Source organism: Dicentrarchus labrax, unplaced genomic scaffold, assembly GCF_905237075.1.
Source record: "Dicentrarchus labrax unplaced genomic scaffold, dlabrax2021, whole genome shotgun sequence".
Classification (NCBI taxonomy): domain Eukaryota; kingdom Metazoa; phylum Chordata; class Actinopteri; family Moronidae; genus Dicentrarchus; species Dicentrarchus labrax.
This window is the reverse complement of record NW_026136988.1, coordinates 13,402-29,549: the sequence shown is the minus strand read 5'-3', so window position 1 is coordinate 29,549 and position 16,148 is coordinate 13,402. Positions and strand designations below refer to the sequence as shown.

The window sequence follows — 16,148 nt, the reverse complement described above, 5'->3', positions numbered from 1 at the left end:
CGTCGGAAAAATGTAACTCAGTCAGGACCTTCACGTGCTGTAAAGTGTCAATCAGTGTGACCTTATCAGCTACTTGTTACCTGATGGAAATGATGGCATTTAGTGAATAACAGCAGCACAGCAGTGACAAACACACTATTTGTCAGAGTTGTGAGAGGAAGGAGGGAGGGATTAAGGGAGGAGCAAAACTGAGACTCAAGTACAGAAAAGACAGAAACTTTCACAGTGGTGTTTCATCCAAAAAACAGACAGATTGTCTTTATCTTTAAGATGCTGTCAGTGAACTTCAGTCTGTTTGTGACTTTGTTTCTGCTCACAATAAGAGGTAGGTGAGATCATTAACATTAAAAGAGCTTCATTGATAAAAACCTTTAGATCATAAAGTTACAGAGTTATCTCTTCCTTTAGGTGTCAGCTGTGAAGAACTCACTGCAGTCAAGAAACAAGAGTCCAGTTTAGAAGACAGCACTGTTACTCTGTCCTACAAATACTACAAACAAGCTGATGGCAATGATTATTTCTTCTGGTATCGACAATATCCAGGAAAACCACCAGAGTTCCTCATCTTTCACTTGGGAACACAAAATGAAACAACCTCTAGACTGTCAGTTACAGTGAGTGAGGATAAAACCCAAATGGATCTGCAGATCTCCTCTGCTGCAGTGACAGACTCTGCTCTGTACTACTGTGCTGTGAGGCACACAGTGACAGCAAACCCACAGTCTCTGTACAAAAACACAAGCTGACACACTGACAAGCTGCTGGAAGCCTTTTTTCCACACTGTTGGACTCAACTTTTTAGCTCCACTAGAGGGCGACATTATCAAGTAGGCGGTGCACTACTTCTGCACTGTGTTCAACCATTCTGTCAATAATAACTGCTGCTGTGAAGAGAACAATTGTCACACTGAATGTTGAACATCAGCTAGTTTCTCCTGTTGATTTAAACCTTGTTGTAGAGATGGAACATTGGCTGTGGATTATTCTTGCTGCTCTTTTCTTTGGTAAGATAGAAAGCACAACATGTTTTTATTCTTTTCTAAAGATTGATGGAAACTGGAGTTCAGAGCAGAAATCTCTCAACAGTTGAGCTGTTTCTGTCCACAGAGTAACACTGTACACTTGATATTTTCCACTGTCTTCTCCTCTCAGCCTCATGAACAATGTTAGTCTAATGGCTTCATTTTCTCCACCTTTTCCAGGACTAATAGCTGGAGACACAATCTCTCCTGTAGGAGATAAAGTCAGTGGAAGAGAAGGAGAATCTGTCACACTCAAATGTCAATATGAGACAGCTGAAAGCTATATTAGGCTTTACTGGTACAGACATTCTGACCTTCAGGCTCCTCAGTTTATACTCTATAAAGGAGCAAAAGATAACACAGATGATGAATATATTCCAGATAATCGATATGAATCTGAAACAACAGATTCATCAACTGAACTGACCATCAGAAAACTAACCCTGGCAGACACAGCTCTCTACTACTGTGCTCTAGAAACACAGTGATACAAAGTGTAGAAGAGGCTGTACAAAAACCTGAACACAGATATCTGACTACTCTTCAAAGAGGAGGGAAGTGGTATTCAAACCACAGCTTCATATCAGATGGATTCTGCTAATTCCTGTTTTATCAGAGTCACTGTGGTTACAGCTGCTAATGAAACACTGTGGGAGGATTCACATGAGCAGCAAATCCACATCAATGACAAACCAACTGGATGATGCTTCAAACACAAGACCATTTTACAGACTAAAAGACTTTTCAACGATTAAAGTTTTGTTAGTTGCAGCCTTAATCATGTTTTCTGTTCCAAGATTTCTTTAAACATGTTTCACACTCACAACAGTTAGAATGTCTGTACAGTGTGCAGTTTGGATGTTTCAGGAAGTTGTTTCTCTACAGACTGATTCAGTTGAGTTTTCTGCAGATTCCTCCTTCAGTCTGACCTTCTTGGATGATGATGATTTCAGCATCACTGTCATTTCTAAAGCTTCCATCAGCCTGAATGCAAACAGACCACAGCAAGAGGAGGAGCTACACAATTCATTTTGGAAGTGAAGAGCTGCTGTGTTCTCTCTGTTGTTCATTCAGTACAAGTGGAAATAATGCAGCTCTCTTTAGTTTGGATGATGATCTTCATCTTTCATACTGGTAAATCAACTTCAACAAGATATGTTAGACATGATTCAAAAACATTTCATGTTCTTTGCAAATTCATGAATGTTCTTCTTTAACTAAACTCACTTTAGAGAAATACAGATGTGACAGTGAAATATATCTTTGTTCTTTTCAGGATCCTCTGAGGATTTAGTGAAACCATTTAAAGATGTAATGCTGGCTTTGGAAGGAGACACTGTGACTCTCTCCTGTAAATATTCAGACTCTGTTGACAACCTCTTCTGGTATCAAAAGAAGTTCAGTTCACCTCCACAGCTTCTCATCATGGAATATTCAGAGAAAATAGCAAGGTTGTCTTTAACACATGACAAAAATTCAAAGGAGTTTCATCTGGAGATCTCCTCTGCTGCAGTGACAGACTCTGCTGTGTACTACTGTGCTGTGAAGCCCACAGTGACAGGAAACACCAAAACTCTGTACAAAAACCTTTAGAGCAAAGACAACAGAATACTCCACAACATCCACTAGAGGGAGTCACACACTGTTAAACTTCAATAGTATCTGATGATACAGTGTAGAATCACATAGTTTGCAATACCCAGTGTAATAGGTCAAATCCATGCTAGGTACAAACATGAAGGATAAAGATTAAACCTTTCAAATACAATAAAGTACAATTTTCCGATGACTTTTCAAAAATGAATGTTAATCTGCTTCATCTTTTTAGTTTTATGTACAATTTCCCACTGGCTCAGTCCTAGGTCCTCTCATTTTCTATTTATATGCTGCCTTTAGATTAGGGACTTCCCAATCTGATCCAATGATCAGTATCGGTGCTGATCAAATACTTGTTAACTGACTGGTATCTGCTATATTGAGCTTTATTGATGTGATCAGATCTTTTGTTCAGCTATCACACAGCTGAGGAAGCTTTCATGCACAGTTCAGCCTTTGTCAACTCTCACTGTTTCTTTCCTCCATCCTGCTCTGAGTGAGAGAGAGCAGGAGCAACCGCCCAATGTGGAGTTTCACTGTGGGCCTCCCTCTGCTCGCAGGAGAGAGCAGGAGAGACTCAACCACACTCAACACGCCACTGCAAGTGCAACTAAAGTCCTGTGAACAAAAAGCCAATAAGAATAATAATTAATTTATAACTGGCAAAAGATGTAGAGAGTAAAGAAACTACAGAAACAGTCAGCAGAATACAGACAGTTCATTCAGGTAACTCAGGTAAAAGCTGCACTGAAGCAACAAAGACTGGAGAGAGAAACTCAGGGTTTAAAACCTTTGATTGGGACATCTCTGCTTTAGATCAAAATATTTCTATAGACAACATCAGTTTCATTTTTATACATTACATGATTATTTTTTAAATTAAACGCCAGTACTCGTGGCAGCTGGTTCATTAACTGTTGGTGTTCCAGACCTATTAATTGAGTGAGATTTGTTGATTCGCCCTGAAAATTCTGAAAAACCTCTAAAATCAAATCTGATTGCACTCTCCATTGATGTTACACATACTAATGTAATATTTGACACTGAGCTTCCTTTTAATTGACGTACTTAAGTTGTACTGTGATAAAGATTTCATCCACTTTAAAACAAAATGTTATATTTACAAACCCTGAAAAAGGTGATCCATCCTTTAAATCACTCATGTAACTCAAGTAATATAAGGATCATTAACAGAAAACGTCCCACCTCCAGCTGGTAGAGAATGCTGCTACCAGTCTGTTAACCAGAAGGAAAAAAATACAGATCTAAGAGGAGAGGGAGAGATTCAGGGAGGAGCTAAGCTGTTACTGAACTATAGAAGAGAGAGGAACTTCCATATTCATATTCAGAGTTCAATACACAAACCAGAAACATTACCTTTATTCAACATGCTGTCACTGCATCATTGTCTGTTTTCTCTGATATTTCTGGTCATTCTCAAAGGTTTAACTTTTTTAAAGTTTCACTCCAATATTTTCTGAATACAGTGATGGAAAGAATTGTACAACTTTGTATAACAGAGTTATTTCTTCCTTTAGGTGTCAGCTGTGAAGAACTCACTCCACTGAAGAAACAAGAGTCCAGTTTAGAAGACAGCACTGTTACTCTGTCCTACACATACTACAAAGCTGCCAGTTACGATGATTATTTCTTCTGGTATCGACAATATCCAGGAAAACCACCAGAGTTCCTCATCTCTCACTTGGGAACGGGAACATTAATGTCTAATCCAGTCTCTAGACTGTCAGTTACAGTGAGTGAGGATAAAACCCAAATGGATCTGCAGATCTCCTCTGCTGCAGTGACAGACTCTGCTCTGTACTACTGTGCTGTGAGGCCCACAGTGACAGCAAACCCACAGTCTCTGTACAAAAACACAAGCTGACACACTGACAAGCTGCTGGAAGCCTTTTTTCCACACTGTTGGACTCAACTTTTTAGCTCCACTAGAGGGCGACATTATCAAGTAGGCGGTGCACTACTTCTGCACTGTGTTCAACCATTCTGTCAATAATAACTGCTGCTGTGAAGAGAACAATTGTCACACTGAATGTTGAACATCAGCTAGTTTCTCCTGTTGATTTAAACCTTGTTGTAGAGATGGAACATTGGCTGTGGATTATTCTTGCTGCTCTTTTCTTTGGTAAGATAGAAAGCACAACATGTTTTTATTCTTTTCTAAAGATTGATGGAAACTGGAGTTCAGAGCAGAAATCTCTCAACAGTTGAGCTGTTTCTGTCCACAGAGTAACACTGTACACTTGATATTTTCCACTGTCTTCTCCTCTCAGCCTCATGAACAATGTTAGTCTAATGGCTTCATTTTCTCCACTTTTTCCAGGACTAATAGCTGGAGACACAATCTCTCCTGTAGGAGATAAAGTCAGTGGAAGAGAAGGAGAATCTGTCACACTCAAATGTCGATATCAGACAACTGTCAGCAATATTTTGCTTCACTGGTACAGACATTCTGACCTTCAGGCTCCTCAGTTTATACTCTATAAAGGAGCACGATCAGGTGAATATATTCCAGATAAACGATATGAATCTCAAACAACAGATTCATCAACTGAACTGACCATCAGAAAACTAACCCTGGCAGACACAGCTCTCTACTACTGTGCTCTAGAAACACAGTGATACAAAGTGTAGAAGAGGCTGTACAAAAACCTGAACACAGATATCTGACTACTCTTCAAAGAGGAGGGAAGTGGTATTCAAACCACAGCTTCATATCAGATGGATTCTGCTAATTCCTGTTTTATCAGAGTCACTGTGGTTACAGCTGCTAATGAAACACTGTGGGAGGATTCACATGAGCAGCAAATCCACATCAATGACAAACCAACTGGATGATGCTTCAAACACAAGACACCATGGAAACAAATAAATCAACACTGAAAATTAAAATGAGTAATATGTGACATCTGAACAACAACGTGTCTAACATTGAATCTTTTAGCTAAATAAATAGATTTGTGACCTGTGATTATGTATCTAAAGTGCATTTATCATACATTGTTTTATTCTTATAACATTTCTATTTGTTTCCCAACATTTACCAGGTCAGACTGGGTCCAGTATTTTATAGCTCAAATATTCAGTCATATACTGAGCATACTGAGCTGATCTGTTACCAGCTGGACTGGGTACAGTCTGCATTTTTCTGGGCAGAAGTCCACCTTTACAGTTTCTGGTCTTTAACATTTTTATTCAGTTTTGGTTGAACTGCAGTAAATGATGGACTGTTAACTGGAAATCATATAAGACAGGGCTGTGAATGAGGCCTGTCAGTGTGATCATTTCAATTTCAATTCAGTTTTATATTAAGTTAGTAAGTGTGTAATTATATTTACTGTTATATTTAACTCCACTACTGATAAATCATACAGTTTGAATCAAGTATCTCCATAAACTGGTAGACAACCCAGACTCAGGTTTTGATGGCTCCTGTCTTTATATTTACTAAAGAAGTTTCTGTTATTGTGGTGTACCACAGGGTTTGATCCTGGGTCCTGTTCATTTCTATTTTGGTAAATGCATTTTAAACACAATATAGATTTCCATTGTTTTGCTGACAATGATGTATTCCATAAGTTTACATGATTATTATTCTATTAAAATTGTCTATCATTGATTCCACCTTTTATAGTTTCTCTACAATGAGTTTGCACATCACACTGCTGTGAAATGAAAGAGACCTGAATTTGTACCTGGAGGCCTCAATGATGGAGTTAGTAGCTTTAAGGAGCTTTCAACCAAGTGTAATGGTTCAGGCTTCATCCAAAGAGAAAGACTGGAGTGGTTTCTGATAACACATTAAATAACTATGGGGAACACTACATTGTGAAACAGCAAGAACCCTGAACAAGAGACTGAATGAACAACAGAAACAGACAACATCAGCTGTCTGAGAAATCCAGACCAAAATCAGTCCCAGCATTGACTGGGAAGGAGTCAAAGTCATCGACCACAAGTCATCCACCACACTGTAAGAAAAAAACCCGTAAAAAATAAATAAAGTAAAATTAAAGTAAAATACCCTAATTCAAATAATGTGTAAAAACATTACATTTACAGGAAATTACATTAAAATGTTTACAGAAAAATACCGTTATTTTACAGATTTTTCCCAAATAATTATGATCAATCACCTCCAATAAAGGGACAACGCTAAAAGTTCTGCAGGAAAATATGATTATTTTACAGATTTTTGCTAAATTATTGCGATCAGACACCAAAATATGATCTTCAAAATTACTGTGAAATATCCTCAACTGAAAACATACTAAAGCAATACATAATAGATACAGCTAAAGGTTTTCACTGTTTCGATTAAAATGTTGTGGGAAATTAACTTATAAATAAAGTAATCACCACTATTGATTCTAAAATCCTTTTATTTTTTGTATTCAGATGTCAATTTACAATATCAACCAATTATTCACAACAGTTCTTTAGAGCCCCCCAGGAGGAACTGAAAAACTAAATGTGTGTAACATGTGTGTCTGTTAGCATTTCTATCAAAATGAGGTCAAGATTTCACCTTTGAAATGGATGGAGGAAGCAACAAATTGTGTTGTTGAGCTGAGGGAGTTGTGGTCTTCTTCTTCATTCTCCTAACCCTTGGGGGCTCTGTATAAGGTAGTTCTGATAACATCTGTGGAGAAGCATTACAGTCTTTTAATTAAGAATCCTAACTATACAGTGTATTATTAAGTAAAATGAAAATATACCACAAAGGGTCAATGAATCTGTAACAGAGGTGCAACACAGCAGAAAAAGCAGAAAAATCTGAATCCTCCTCCAAATTGGCAGAAATCGTCTGGATCTTTGATGCTCCTGGAGGGGACACACACAGAGAGAAACTATTACTGAATTTCAATTCAATTCAATTCAATTTTATTTGTATAGCGCCAATTCATAACAGAAGTTATCTCAGGACACTTTTCAAATAGAGCAGGTCTAGACCGAACTCTTTAACATTAATTACAGAGACCCAACAGTACCACCATGAGCAAGCACTTGGCGACAAGGGCAAGGAACAACTGCCTGTTAAAAGGCAGAAACCTAGGATAGATCCTCCGGCTCTAGGTGGGTGGTCGTCTGTCTCGACCAGTTGGGGTGAGAGAGAGAGAGAGAGAGAGAGAGAGAGAGAGAGAGAGAGAGAGAGAGAGAGAGGCAGAGAGAAAGAGAGCGAGAGATAGACAGACAGACAGGTGCACAGCAACAACAGTATTGGCAATGGCAGTCAAGCAGGACCATGGCAGGAGGCTCCACCAGGATCCATAAGAACCTGCGAGACGAGAAAGCACAAGAACTCCGGGGAAGAAGTGAAGTTAGTAACATGTATTAATGGAACATGAATGAGTGCATAAAGAGAGAGGAAGGGAGGAGCTCAGTGCACCATGGGAAATCCCCCGATAGTCTAGGCCTATAGCAGCATATCTAAGGGAAGGTTCAGGACTCACCTGATCCAGCCCTAACTATAAGCTTTATCAAAGAGGAACGTCTTAAGCCTACTCTTGAATGTGGTGAGGGTGTCTGCGTCCCGAACCACAACTGGAAGCTGGTTCCACAGGAGAGGAGCTTGGTAACTGAAGGCTCTGGCTCCTGTTCTACTTTTAGAGACTATAGGAACCACAAGTAGCCCAGCATTCAGAGAACGTAGTGTTCTAGTGGGGTAATAGGGTACTATGAGCTCTTTAAGATATGAAGGGGCCTGACCATGAAGAGCTTTATAGGTGAGGAGGAGGATTTTAAATTCTATTCTACATTTTACAGGGAGCCAATGCAGAGAAGCTAGTACAGGAGAGATGTGATCTCTTTTTCTAGTTCCTGTCAGTACTCGTGCTGCAGCGTTCTGAATTAATTGGAGCGTTTTAATGGACTTATTGGGGCAACCTGATAATAAAGAGTTGCAGTAATCCAGCCTTGAAGTAACAAATGCATGGATTAGTTTTTCTGCATCTGTCTGTGATAGGATGTGTCTAATTTTTCTAATATTACGTAAATGAAAGAAGGCAGTCCTAGAGGTCTGCTTTATGTGGGAGTTAAATGACAAATCCTGATCAAAGATAACTCCAAGATTCCTGACAGTGGTGCTAGAGGCCAAGTTAATGCCATCTAGAGTAACTATATCTTTAGACAGTGAGTCTCTAAGGTTTTTGGGGCCAAGAACAAGAATTTCGTTTTTTTCTGAGTTTAACATCAGAAAATTGCAGGTCATCCAGGATTTTATGTCCGTAAGACATGTTTGTAATTTAGACAATTGATTAATTTCATTGGGTTTGATTGATAGATATAACTGCGTATCATCGGCATAACAGTGAAAGTTAATGGAGTGATTCCTAATAATGTTGCCTCAAGGGAGCATATATAAAGTAAATAGTATTGGTCCAAGTACAGAACCTTGTGGAACTCCATGACTAACTGTAGTATTTATTGAAGATTCATCGTTAACATGTACAAACTGCGAGCGATCTGATAAATATGACTTAAACCAGCTTAGTGCGGTTCCTTTAATGCCAATTTGATGCTCAAGTCTCTCTAAAAGAATATCATGGTCAATGGTGTCAAATGCAGCACTAAGATCTAATAATACAAGTACAGAGACAAGTCCATTGTCAGAAGCAGTCAGAAGGTCATTATTAACTTTAACCAGAGCTGTCTCTGTGCTGTGATGAACTCTAAATCCTGACTGAAAATCCTCAAATAAACTATTGTTACGTAGAAAGTCACACAACTCTTTGGCGACTACTTTCTCCAGAATCTTAGAGAGGAAGGGGAGGTTAGAAATCGGTCTATAGTTGGCTAAAACCCCTGGGTCAAGAGTGGGCTTTTTAAGAAGGGGTTTAATTACAGCTACTTTAAAGGACTCTGGTACATATCCTGATAATAAAGAAAGATTAATCATATCCAGTAAAGAAGTGCCAATTAAGGGAACAACTTCTTTAAGCAGCCTAGTTGGGATCGGGTCTAATAGACAGGTTGATGGCTTCGATGAAGAAATGATTGAAGTTAACTGATGAAGATCGATAGCAGAAAAACAGTCTAAATATATATCTAAGTTTACATTGACAGAAGTCCCTGAACTTGGAGAGCCACTGATAACTGTTGTTGGCAGTTGGTGATTAATTTTCTCTCTAATAGTAATAATTTTATTATGGAAGAAGCTCATGAAGTCATTGCTACTTAAGTTTATGGGGATATGTGGCTCAATAGAGCTGTGACTCTCTGTCAGCCTGGCTACAGTGCTGAAGAGGAACCTAGGGTTGTTCTTATTTTCTTCTATTAGTGCTGAGTAATAGGCTCCTCTGGCATTACGGAGGGCCTTTCTATAAGTTTTAAGATTATCTTGCCAATTTGAGCGATATTCTGATAATTTGGAAGAGCGCCATTTCCTTTCAGATTTCCTAGCTATTTGTTTTAACTGGCGGGTTTGGTGGTTATACCAAGGTGCTAGTCTCCTATGTTTTAATAATTTCCTTTTTATAGGAGCGATAGAGTCTAATGTTGATCGTAGTGAGCCTGTAGCACTATCGACAAGATTATCAATTTCAGAGGGACTAAAGTTGTTATAGGACTCTGTTAAATTCAGACATGGCATTGAATTAAACACTGAAGGAATCTCCTCCTTAAATTTAGCTACAGCACTGTCAGATAGACATCTGCTGTAGGAAGTTTTGCCTAATGGCTTATAATCTAATAGTATGAATTCAAAAGTTATTAAATAATGGTCAGATAGGAAAGGATTATGTGGGAAGACTATTAAATGTTCAATATCAATGCCATATGATAGAACAAGGTCAAGAGTGTGATTAAAACAATGAGTTGGTTTATTTACACTCTGACAGAAGCCAATTGAGTCTATTAATGATATAAATGCGTTACTAAGGCTGTCATTGTCAACATCCACATGAATATTAAAATCACCTACAATAATTACTTTATCTGATTTAAGGACTAAACTTGATAAAAACTCTTGAGAATTCAGATATAAAATCAGAGTACGGTCCAGGAGCACGGTACACTATAACAAATAGAACTGGCTGCAATGTTTTCCAGTTTGGGTGAGAAAGACTAAGAACAAGGCTACCAAATGAATTATAATTTAGTTTAGGTTTAGGGTCCATTAAAACGCTCCAATCATATATGGCTGCTACTCCACCTCCTCGGCCTGTGCCTCGAGGAATGTGAGTATTAATATGACTGGGGGGGTGGATTCATTTAGGCTAACATACTCCTCGTGGGACAACCAGGTCTCAGTAAGACAAAGTAAATCAATATCATAATCTGATATTAATTCATTCACTAAAACAGCTTTAGAGGACAGAGACCTGATATTTAACAGCCCACATTTCATTCTCTTATTTTGTGCTACTGAGGAGTTAGTTTTAATTTTTATTAGGTTTTTATGTTGAACTCCTCTTGTTTTTATTTCTTTAAATAATTTAGGTGGTCGGGGGACAGACACAGTCTCTATGGGGTTTTGGGTGGGTGACTGTTCTAAAGAAAGCGCAGAGAAGTGTGTAAGACAGCAGCTCTGCTTCCTGGTCCTAACTCTGGACTGTCAGGTTTTAGAGATAAACTTCGCCATATTTCTAGATAAGAGAGCCGCTCCATCCAAAGTGGGATGGATGCCGTCTCTCCTAATCAGACCAGGTTTTCCCCAAAAAGGCTTCCAGTTATCAATGAAGCCCACATCGTTTGCTGGACACCACCTCGACAGCCAGCGGTGGAATGACGACATGCGGCTATACATGTCATCACTGGTCACATTGGGCAGGGGTCCAGAGTAAAGACTGAAGGGTCTTTACTGTAAAAAGTAGGATTTTATTTATAGTTCATTTTAAATGAACACTGCTGGAGTTTCACAGGAAATCAGTGTTGTAGCATTTTCCCAAACAACTGCAGAAAATAGTGACTACGTTTTAAATGCAAAAAACAAGTGAAGAATCCTCAGGTTCTGAGCTCTGCACTGTGGTCAAGCAAACCCACACCCACAGATCAAACAGTGTGTACGTCAACGCAGCTCCCAGCTAAGAAGCTACAGTGAAGATTTCTGCTCAACACATGGTGTAAATGACGACTTTTCAGGTCAACTTGGCATGTCTGGACTTTGGAAAACTTGGATTAGGATAGACAAGCAGTATGAAGGCCTTTTTATGTTTTTGTAAAGTTGTTTTTTAACGTTTGAAACAAAGCCGCTGTTGACTACAGCTGTTTGGGAGGATGCAGCAAGCTGTTTTCATGTGAAACTCCAGGAGTGTTTTGTGAATTGAAAAAAATAACCTGACCTTCTTTCAGCATGAGGGTTAGGTAATGACTGATTTTTAATTTAAAGTGAACTACTCTTTTAAACAAACTTCATTTAAATTGATGAGACATTATAGTTAAAGGCTTTTACTCAGAAAGGATGTTAAAGTGGCCATTGGACTGCAGAGCTATTTCCTGGATAACTTTGGGGAATGACTAGCCAACTTACATTACTGTGTTACAAAGACTACTGGCCAGCATGATGGGAAAGTCATAGAAAACAGGGATTCATGTTAATGTGTGGAATGGGATTCATGTTTGAACCACTATGTACATTTTCATATTTGAAAGAAGTTGTTTAACCATTGTTAACCATTCGGCACCACTGGATTCATACACAGCATAGATGAGTACAATATTGTTTGTCTTTGTGCTGACAAACTGGCAGTAATATGGCCTCTAGTATGCACATTATCCATTCACAGTCTTTATCAGGATAACATGAATACTCACTGGCTCTGAAGATCTTGTGGCAGGAGACTTTTCATTTCCAAAATGTCTGGATCATGAGGGGAAAACACACAGACAAACAAACAATATTAGCCAGTTTACTGTTGGAGACATAGACATGCAAAATATTACCCAACAGCCTCACACATACATTCATTCTTACATAATATCTTATTATGACTGATGTGAACTTGGTTTCATTCTCTGTATGTTTTGCCTCTGCTTGCCGACCTGTCTCTGGGTTTAATGCTGCACCCCAGCAGCCGGTGATATCTTGTCACTCCTGGTTCTTCAGCCTTCTCATGATCACACAGGTGATGCACACCTATAGGTTCTGACACAGTGAAGAATATGGTAAATGGATTGTTCTTGCATATATAATGCTTTTCTAGTATTATCCAATCCAATCCAATCCAACTTTATTTGTTAAACAACCAAAGTTGACCTAAGTGCTGTACAGGAGAATAAATAGGACATCATAAATGTAAACAGTGATGGTGATGATGAAGACCACTGTGAGGAATATAGACAGTGATGGTGATGATGAAGACCACTGTGAGGAATATAGACAGTGATGGTGATGATGAAGACCACTGTGAGGAAAAAGAAAAATATAGACAGTGATGGTGATGATGAAGACCACTGTGAGGAATATAGACAGTGATGGCGACAACACTGGAAAGTTCCCGTGGCAGACAACACGGACGAAGTCCGACGGCGACGAGCTCGATGTCCGGCCTGCAGACGCTCTTTCACACAGACGTGCCCGGCGTTACACCACCTGTTGTTTATGAGCACGGACAGTCCCCCCTCCTTTCTTCATGCCGGTCGCGGTGGTGTCCCTGTCGGCTCGAACCGTCCGGTATCTGCTCGATGATTGCAGGGGTGTAGGGTTCAAACCTCCTCCTCTTCATCCTCCGTTTAACCCCCGCTCTGCAGCCTCACCGTCTCCTCCTCAGCTCCTCCGGTATGGAGGGTCTCTCTCCAGTCAGGATGCTAGGGGGCCTCAGGGCGATCATCTGGTCGCGGGTGAAAACAATGCGACTCCTCGTCGCCATGGAGACCAGCGTAAACAAAAAATAAAAAGTGCTCAAAAACGCCAAAAAAGTATTTAGGCGACGTGAACAAAGTAGTAAGAAAGTAAGAAAATTGTTCAAAATAGCAAAAACACACTGAAAACACATTAAAACTACAACAATGAAAGGAGCTGCCATGACAGGCTGCCGTTGTCGCCGGCGCCATTCCACACCACACATATAATTATCAACCACTCAAAGCACTCTACAATACATGTCTATCACACACACACACACACACACACACACACACACACACACACACACACACACACACACACACACACACACACACACACACACACACACACACACACACACACACACACACACACACACACACACACACACACACACACACACACACACACACACACACACACACACACACACACACACACACACACACACACAAACACACACACACACACACACACACACACACACACACACAAACACACATACAGACACACACACACACACACACACACACACACACACACACACACACAGACAGACAGACACACACACACACACACACACAGACACACTCACTCACACGGACACACAGACACACACACACACACACACACACACACACACACACACACACACACACACACACACACACAGACACTCACTCACACACACACACACACACACACACACACACACACACCTCACTCACACAGACACACAGACACACACACACACACACACACACACACACACACACACACACAAACACACATACAGACACACACACACACACACACACACACACACGACACACACTCACACACACACAGACAGACAGACACAGACACAAACACACATACAGACACACACACATACACACACACACTCACACACAGACACAAACACACACACACACACACACTCACACACACACAGACAGACAGACACACACACACACACACACACACACACACACACACACACACACACACACACACACACACACACACAGACAGACACACTCACTCACACAGACACACAGACACACATACACACACAAACACACATAGACACACACACACAGACACACTCACTCACACAGACACACAGACACACATACACACACAAACACACATACAGACACACACACTCACACACACACAGATAGACAGACAGACACACACACACTGCAGTAGGACAGTATTCTATAGATATTTTCCCTTCTGCGTGTGCAGACCGTACAAAGTGATACTTTATATCCACGTGTTTGCTTCTCTGTCTGCATACTGGGTTCTCAGATAAAGCTATCGCCCCCTGGTGTGTGTGTGTGTGTGTGTGTGTGTGTGTGTGTGTGGTTACTACTATCTATTCCTTTAAGTAGTTGTACAAGGTACATACTCTCTTGAGTAGTGGCTGCTAGAGCCATATACTCAGCTTCGCAGGTTGATAGTGCCACCGTTGGCTGTTTCCTACTCTTCCACAATATAACTGGACCATTCTCAGTTAAGCTGAAACAGTATCCAGTTGTGCTCCTCCTGTCATTTGTGTCAGCTGCCCAATCAGCGTCACTATATCCCTCAAGCTGTAGGCTTCCCTCACATTTATGGAAGTGTAGTTCTTGATCTATAGTACCCTTTAAGTACCTCAGTAGGTGTTTTGCTGTAGCCCAATGCTGCTGCTTTGGTTCTGCTAGGTGTTGTGATAGTTTACTAACAACCCAGCTCAGGTCAGGTCTGGTACATGTCATAATGTATATTAAGCTACCTACTATCTCTCTATATCCTGTTGAGTCAATAACTTCACCCTCACTGTCAAAGTTTAACCTTTGCTCACATGGGGTGGATCTTGGTTTGCATGCGGACATTCCAAATTTCGCTAACATCTTCTCTATGTGTCTCTTTTGAGTCATTTTGACCTCTCCCTCACTCTGTCTAAAGTCGATGCCCAGGAAATGTTTAAGTGCACCCATATCTTTCATCTTAAACCTTCTCTTCAACATTTCTTTTGCCTCACTGAGTAAGGTGTTGTTACTCGCCGCTATGATTAAGTCATCTACCCATACTAACAGAATCACTTTTTCTTTGTCAGATTCTCTGCTGTAGACACAATGATCAGCATCATTTTGTACAAAACCATTCTCTGTAAGGTGATCATGCAGTAACATGTTCCAGTTGCGCCCGGACTGTTTTAAACCATACAATGACTTGTTGAGTTTACACACTAAGTGTTCTCCTGTTTTTGACTTGATCTCAAAACCTTCCGGTTGCTCCATATATACCTCACAGTCCATAGGAGCATGGAGGTAAGCAGTCTTTACATCCATTTGGTGTAGGGTAAGATCCTCTTGTACAGCCACCTGCATCAATGCTTGGACAGAGGTCATGTTGGCTGTCGGTGAAAAAGTCTCTTTATAGTCAATCCCTTCCACTTGACCATACCCCTTTGCAACGTATCTGGCTTTACAAGTCTCAGATCCATCTGTGCTCTCTTTCACTGCATATACCCAGCGACCTCCCACTGCTTGTTTGCCTGTTGGCAGTGGGGTAGAGTGAAAGTCTCATTCTCTGTCAAAGAGTTCATCTCCTCTTTCATCGCATCAGTCCATAGCCTCTCTAAATGTTTTAGGTACACCATAAGCCACTCTGTAGAAATAATCTACATTTTCACTTTCGTCACTATTACACTCAGCTTTACACTGGTACTCCTT

The 16,148-nt window shown here is 40.2% G+C and overlaps 2 long non-coding RNA genes across 3 annotated transcripts; one reads left to right on the top strand and one right to left on the bottom strand.

Annotated features, from left to right (window-relative positions):
- The first annotated feature begins 741 nt into the window (after positions 1 to 741).
- Positions 742 to 2,436, top strand: LOC127360993 (uncharacterized). Its single transcript, XR_007883993.1, has 3 exons — positions 742 to 1,004; positions 1,203 to 2,156; positions 2,299 to 2,436. It is a non-coding gene; the product is annotated as an uncharacterized LOC127360993 (long non-coding RNA).
- Positions 2,437 to 6,362: 3,926 nt separating this feature from the next.
- LOC127360997 (uncharacterized) lies at positions 6,363 to 12,804 on the bottom strand. Of its 2 annotated transcripts, XR_007884000.1 has the most exons (4): positions 12,618 to 12,804; positions 12,390 to 12,435; positions 7,165 to 7,460; positions 6,363 to 6,607 (listed from the first exon to the last, which is right to left on the bottom strand). It is a non-coding gene; the product is annotated as an uncharacterized LOC127360997 (long non-coding RNA). The 2 variants fall into 2 exon arrangements; XR_007883999.1 differs by lacking the exon at positions 6,363 to 6,607 and having other exon boundaries at positions 6,999 to 7,460.
- Between the last annotated feature and the right edge of the window lie 3,344 nt (positions 12,805 to 16,148).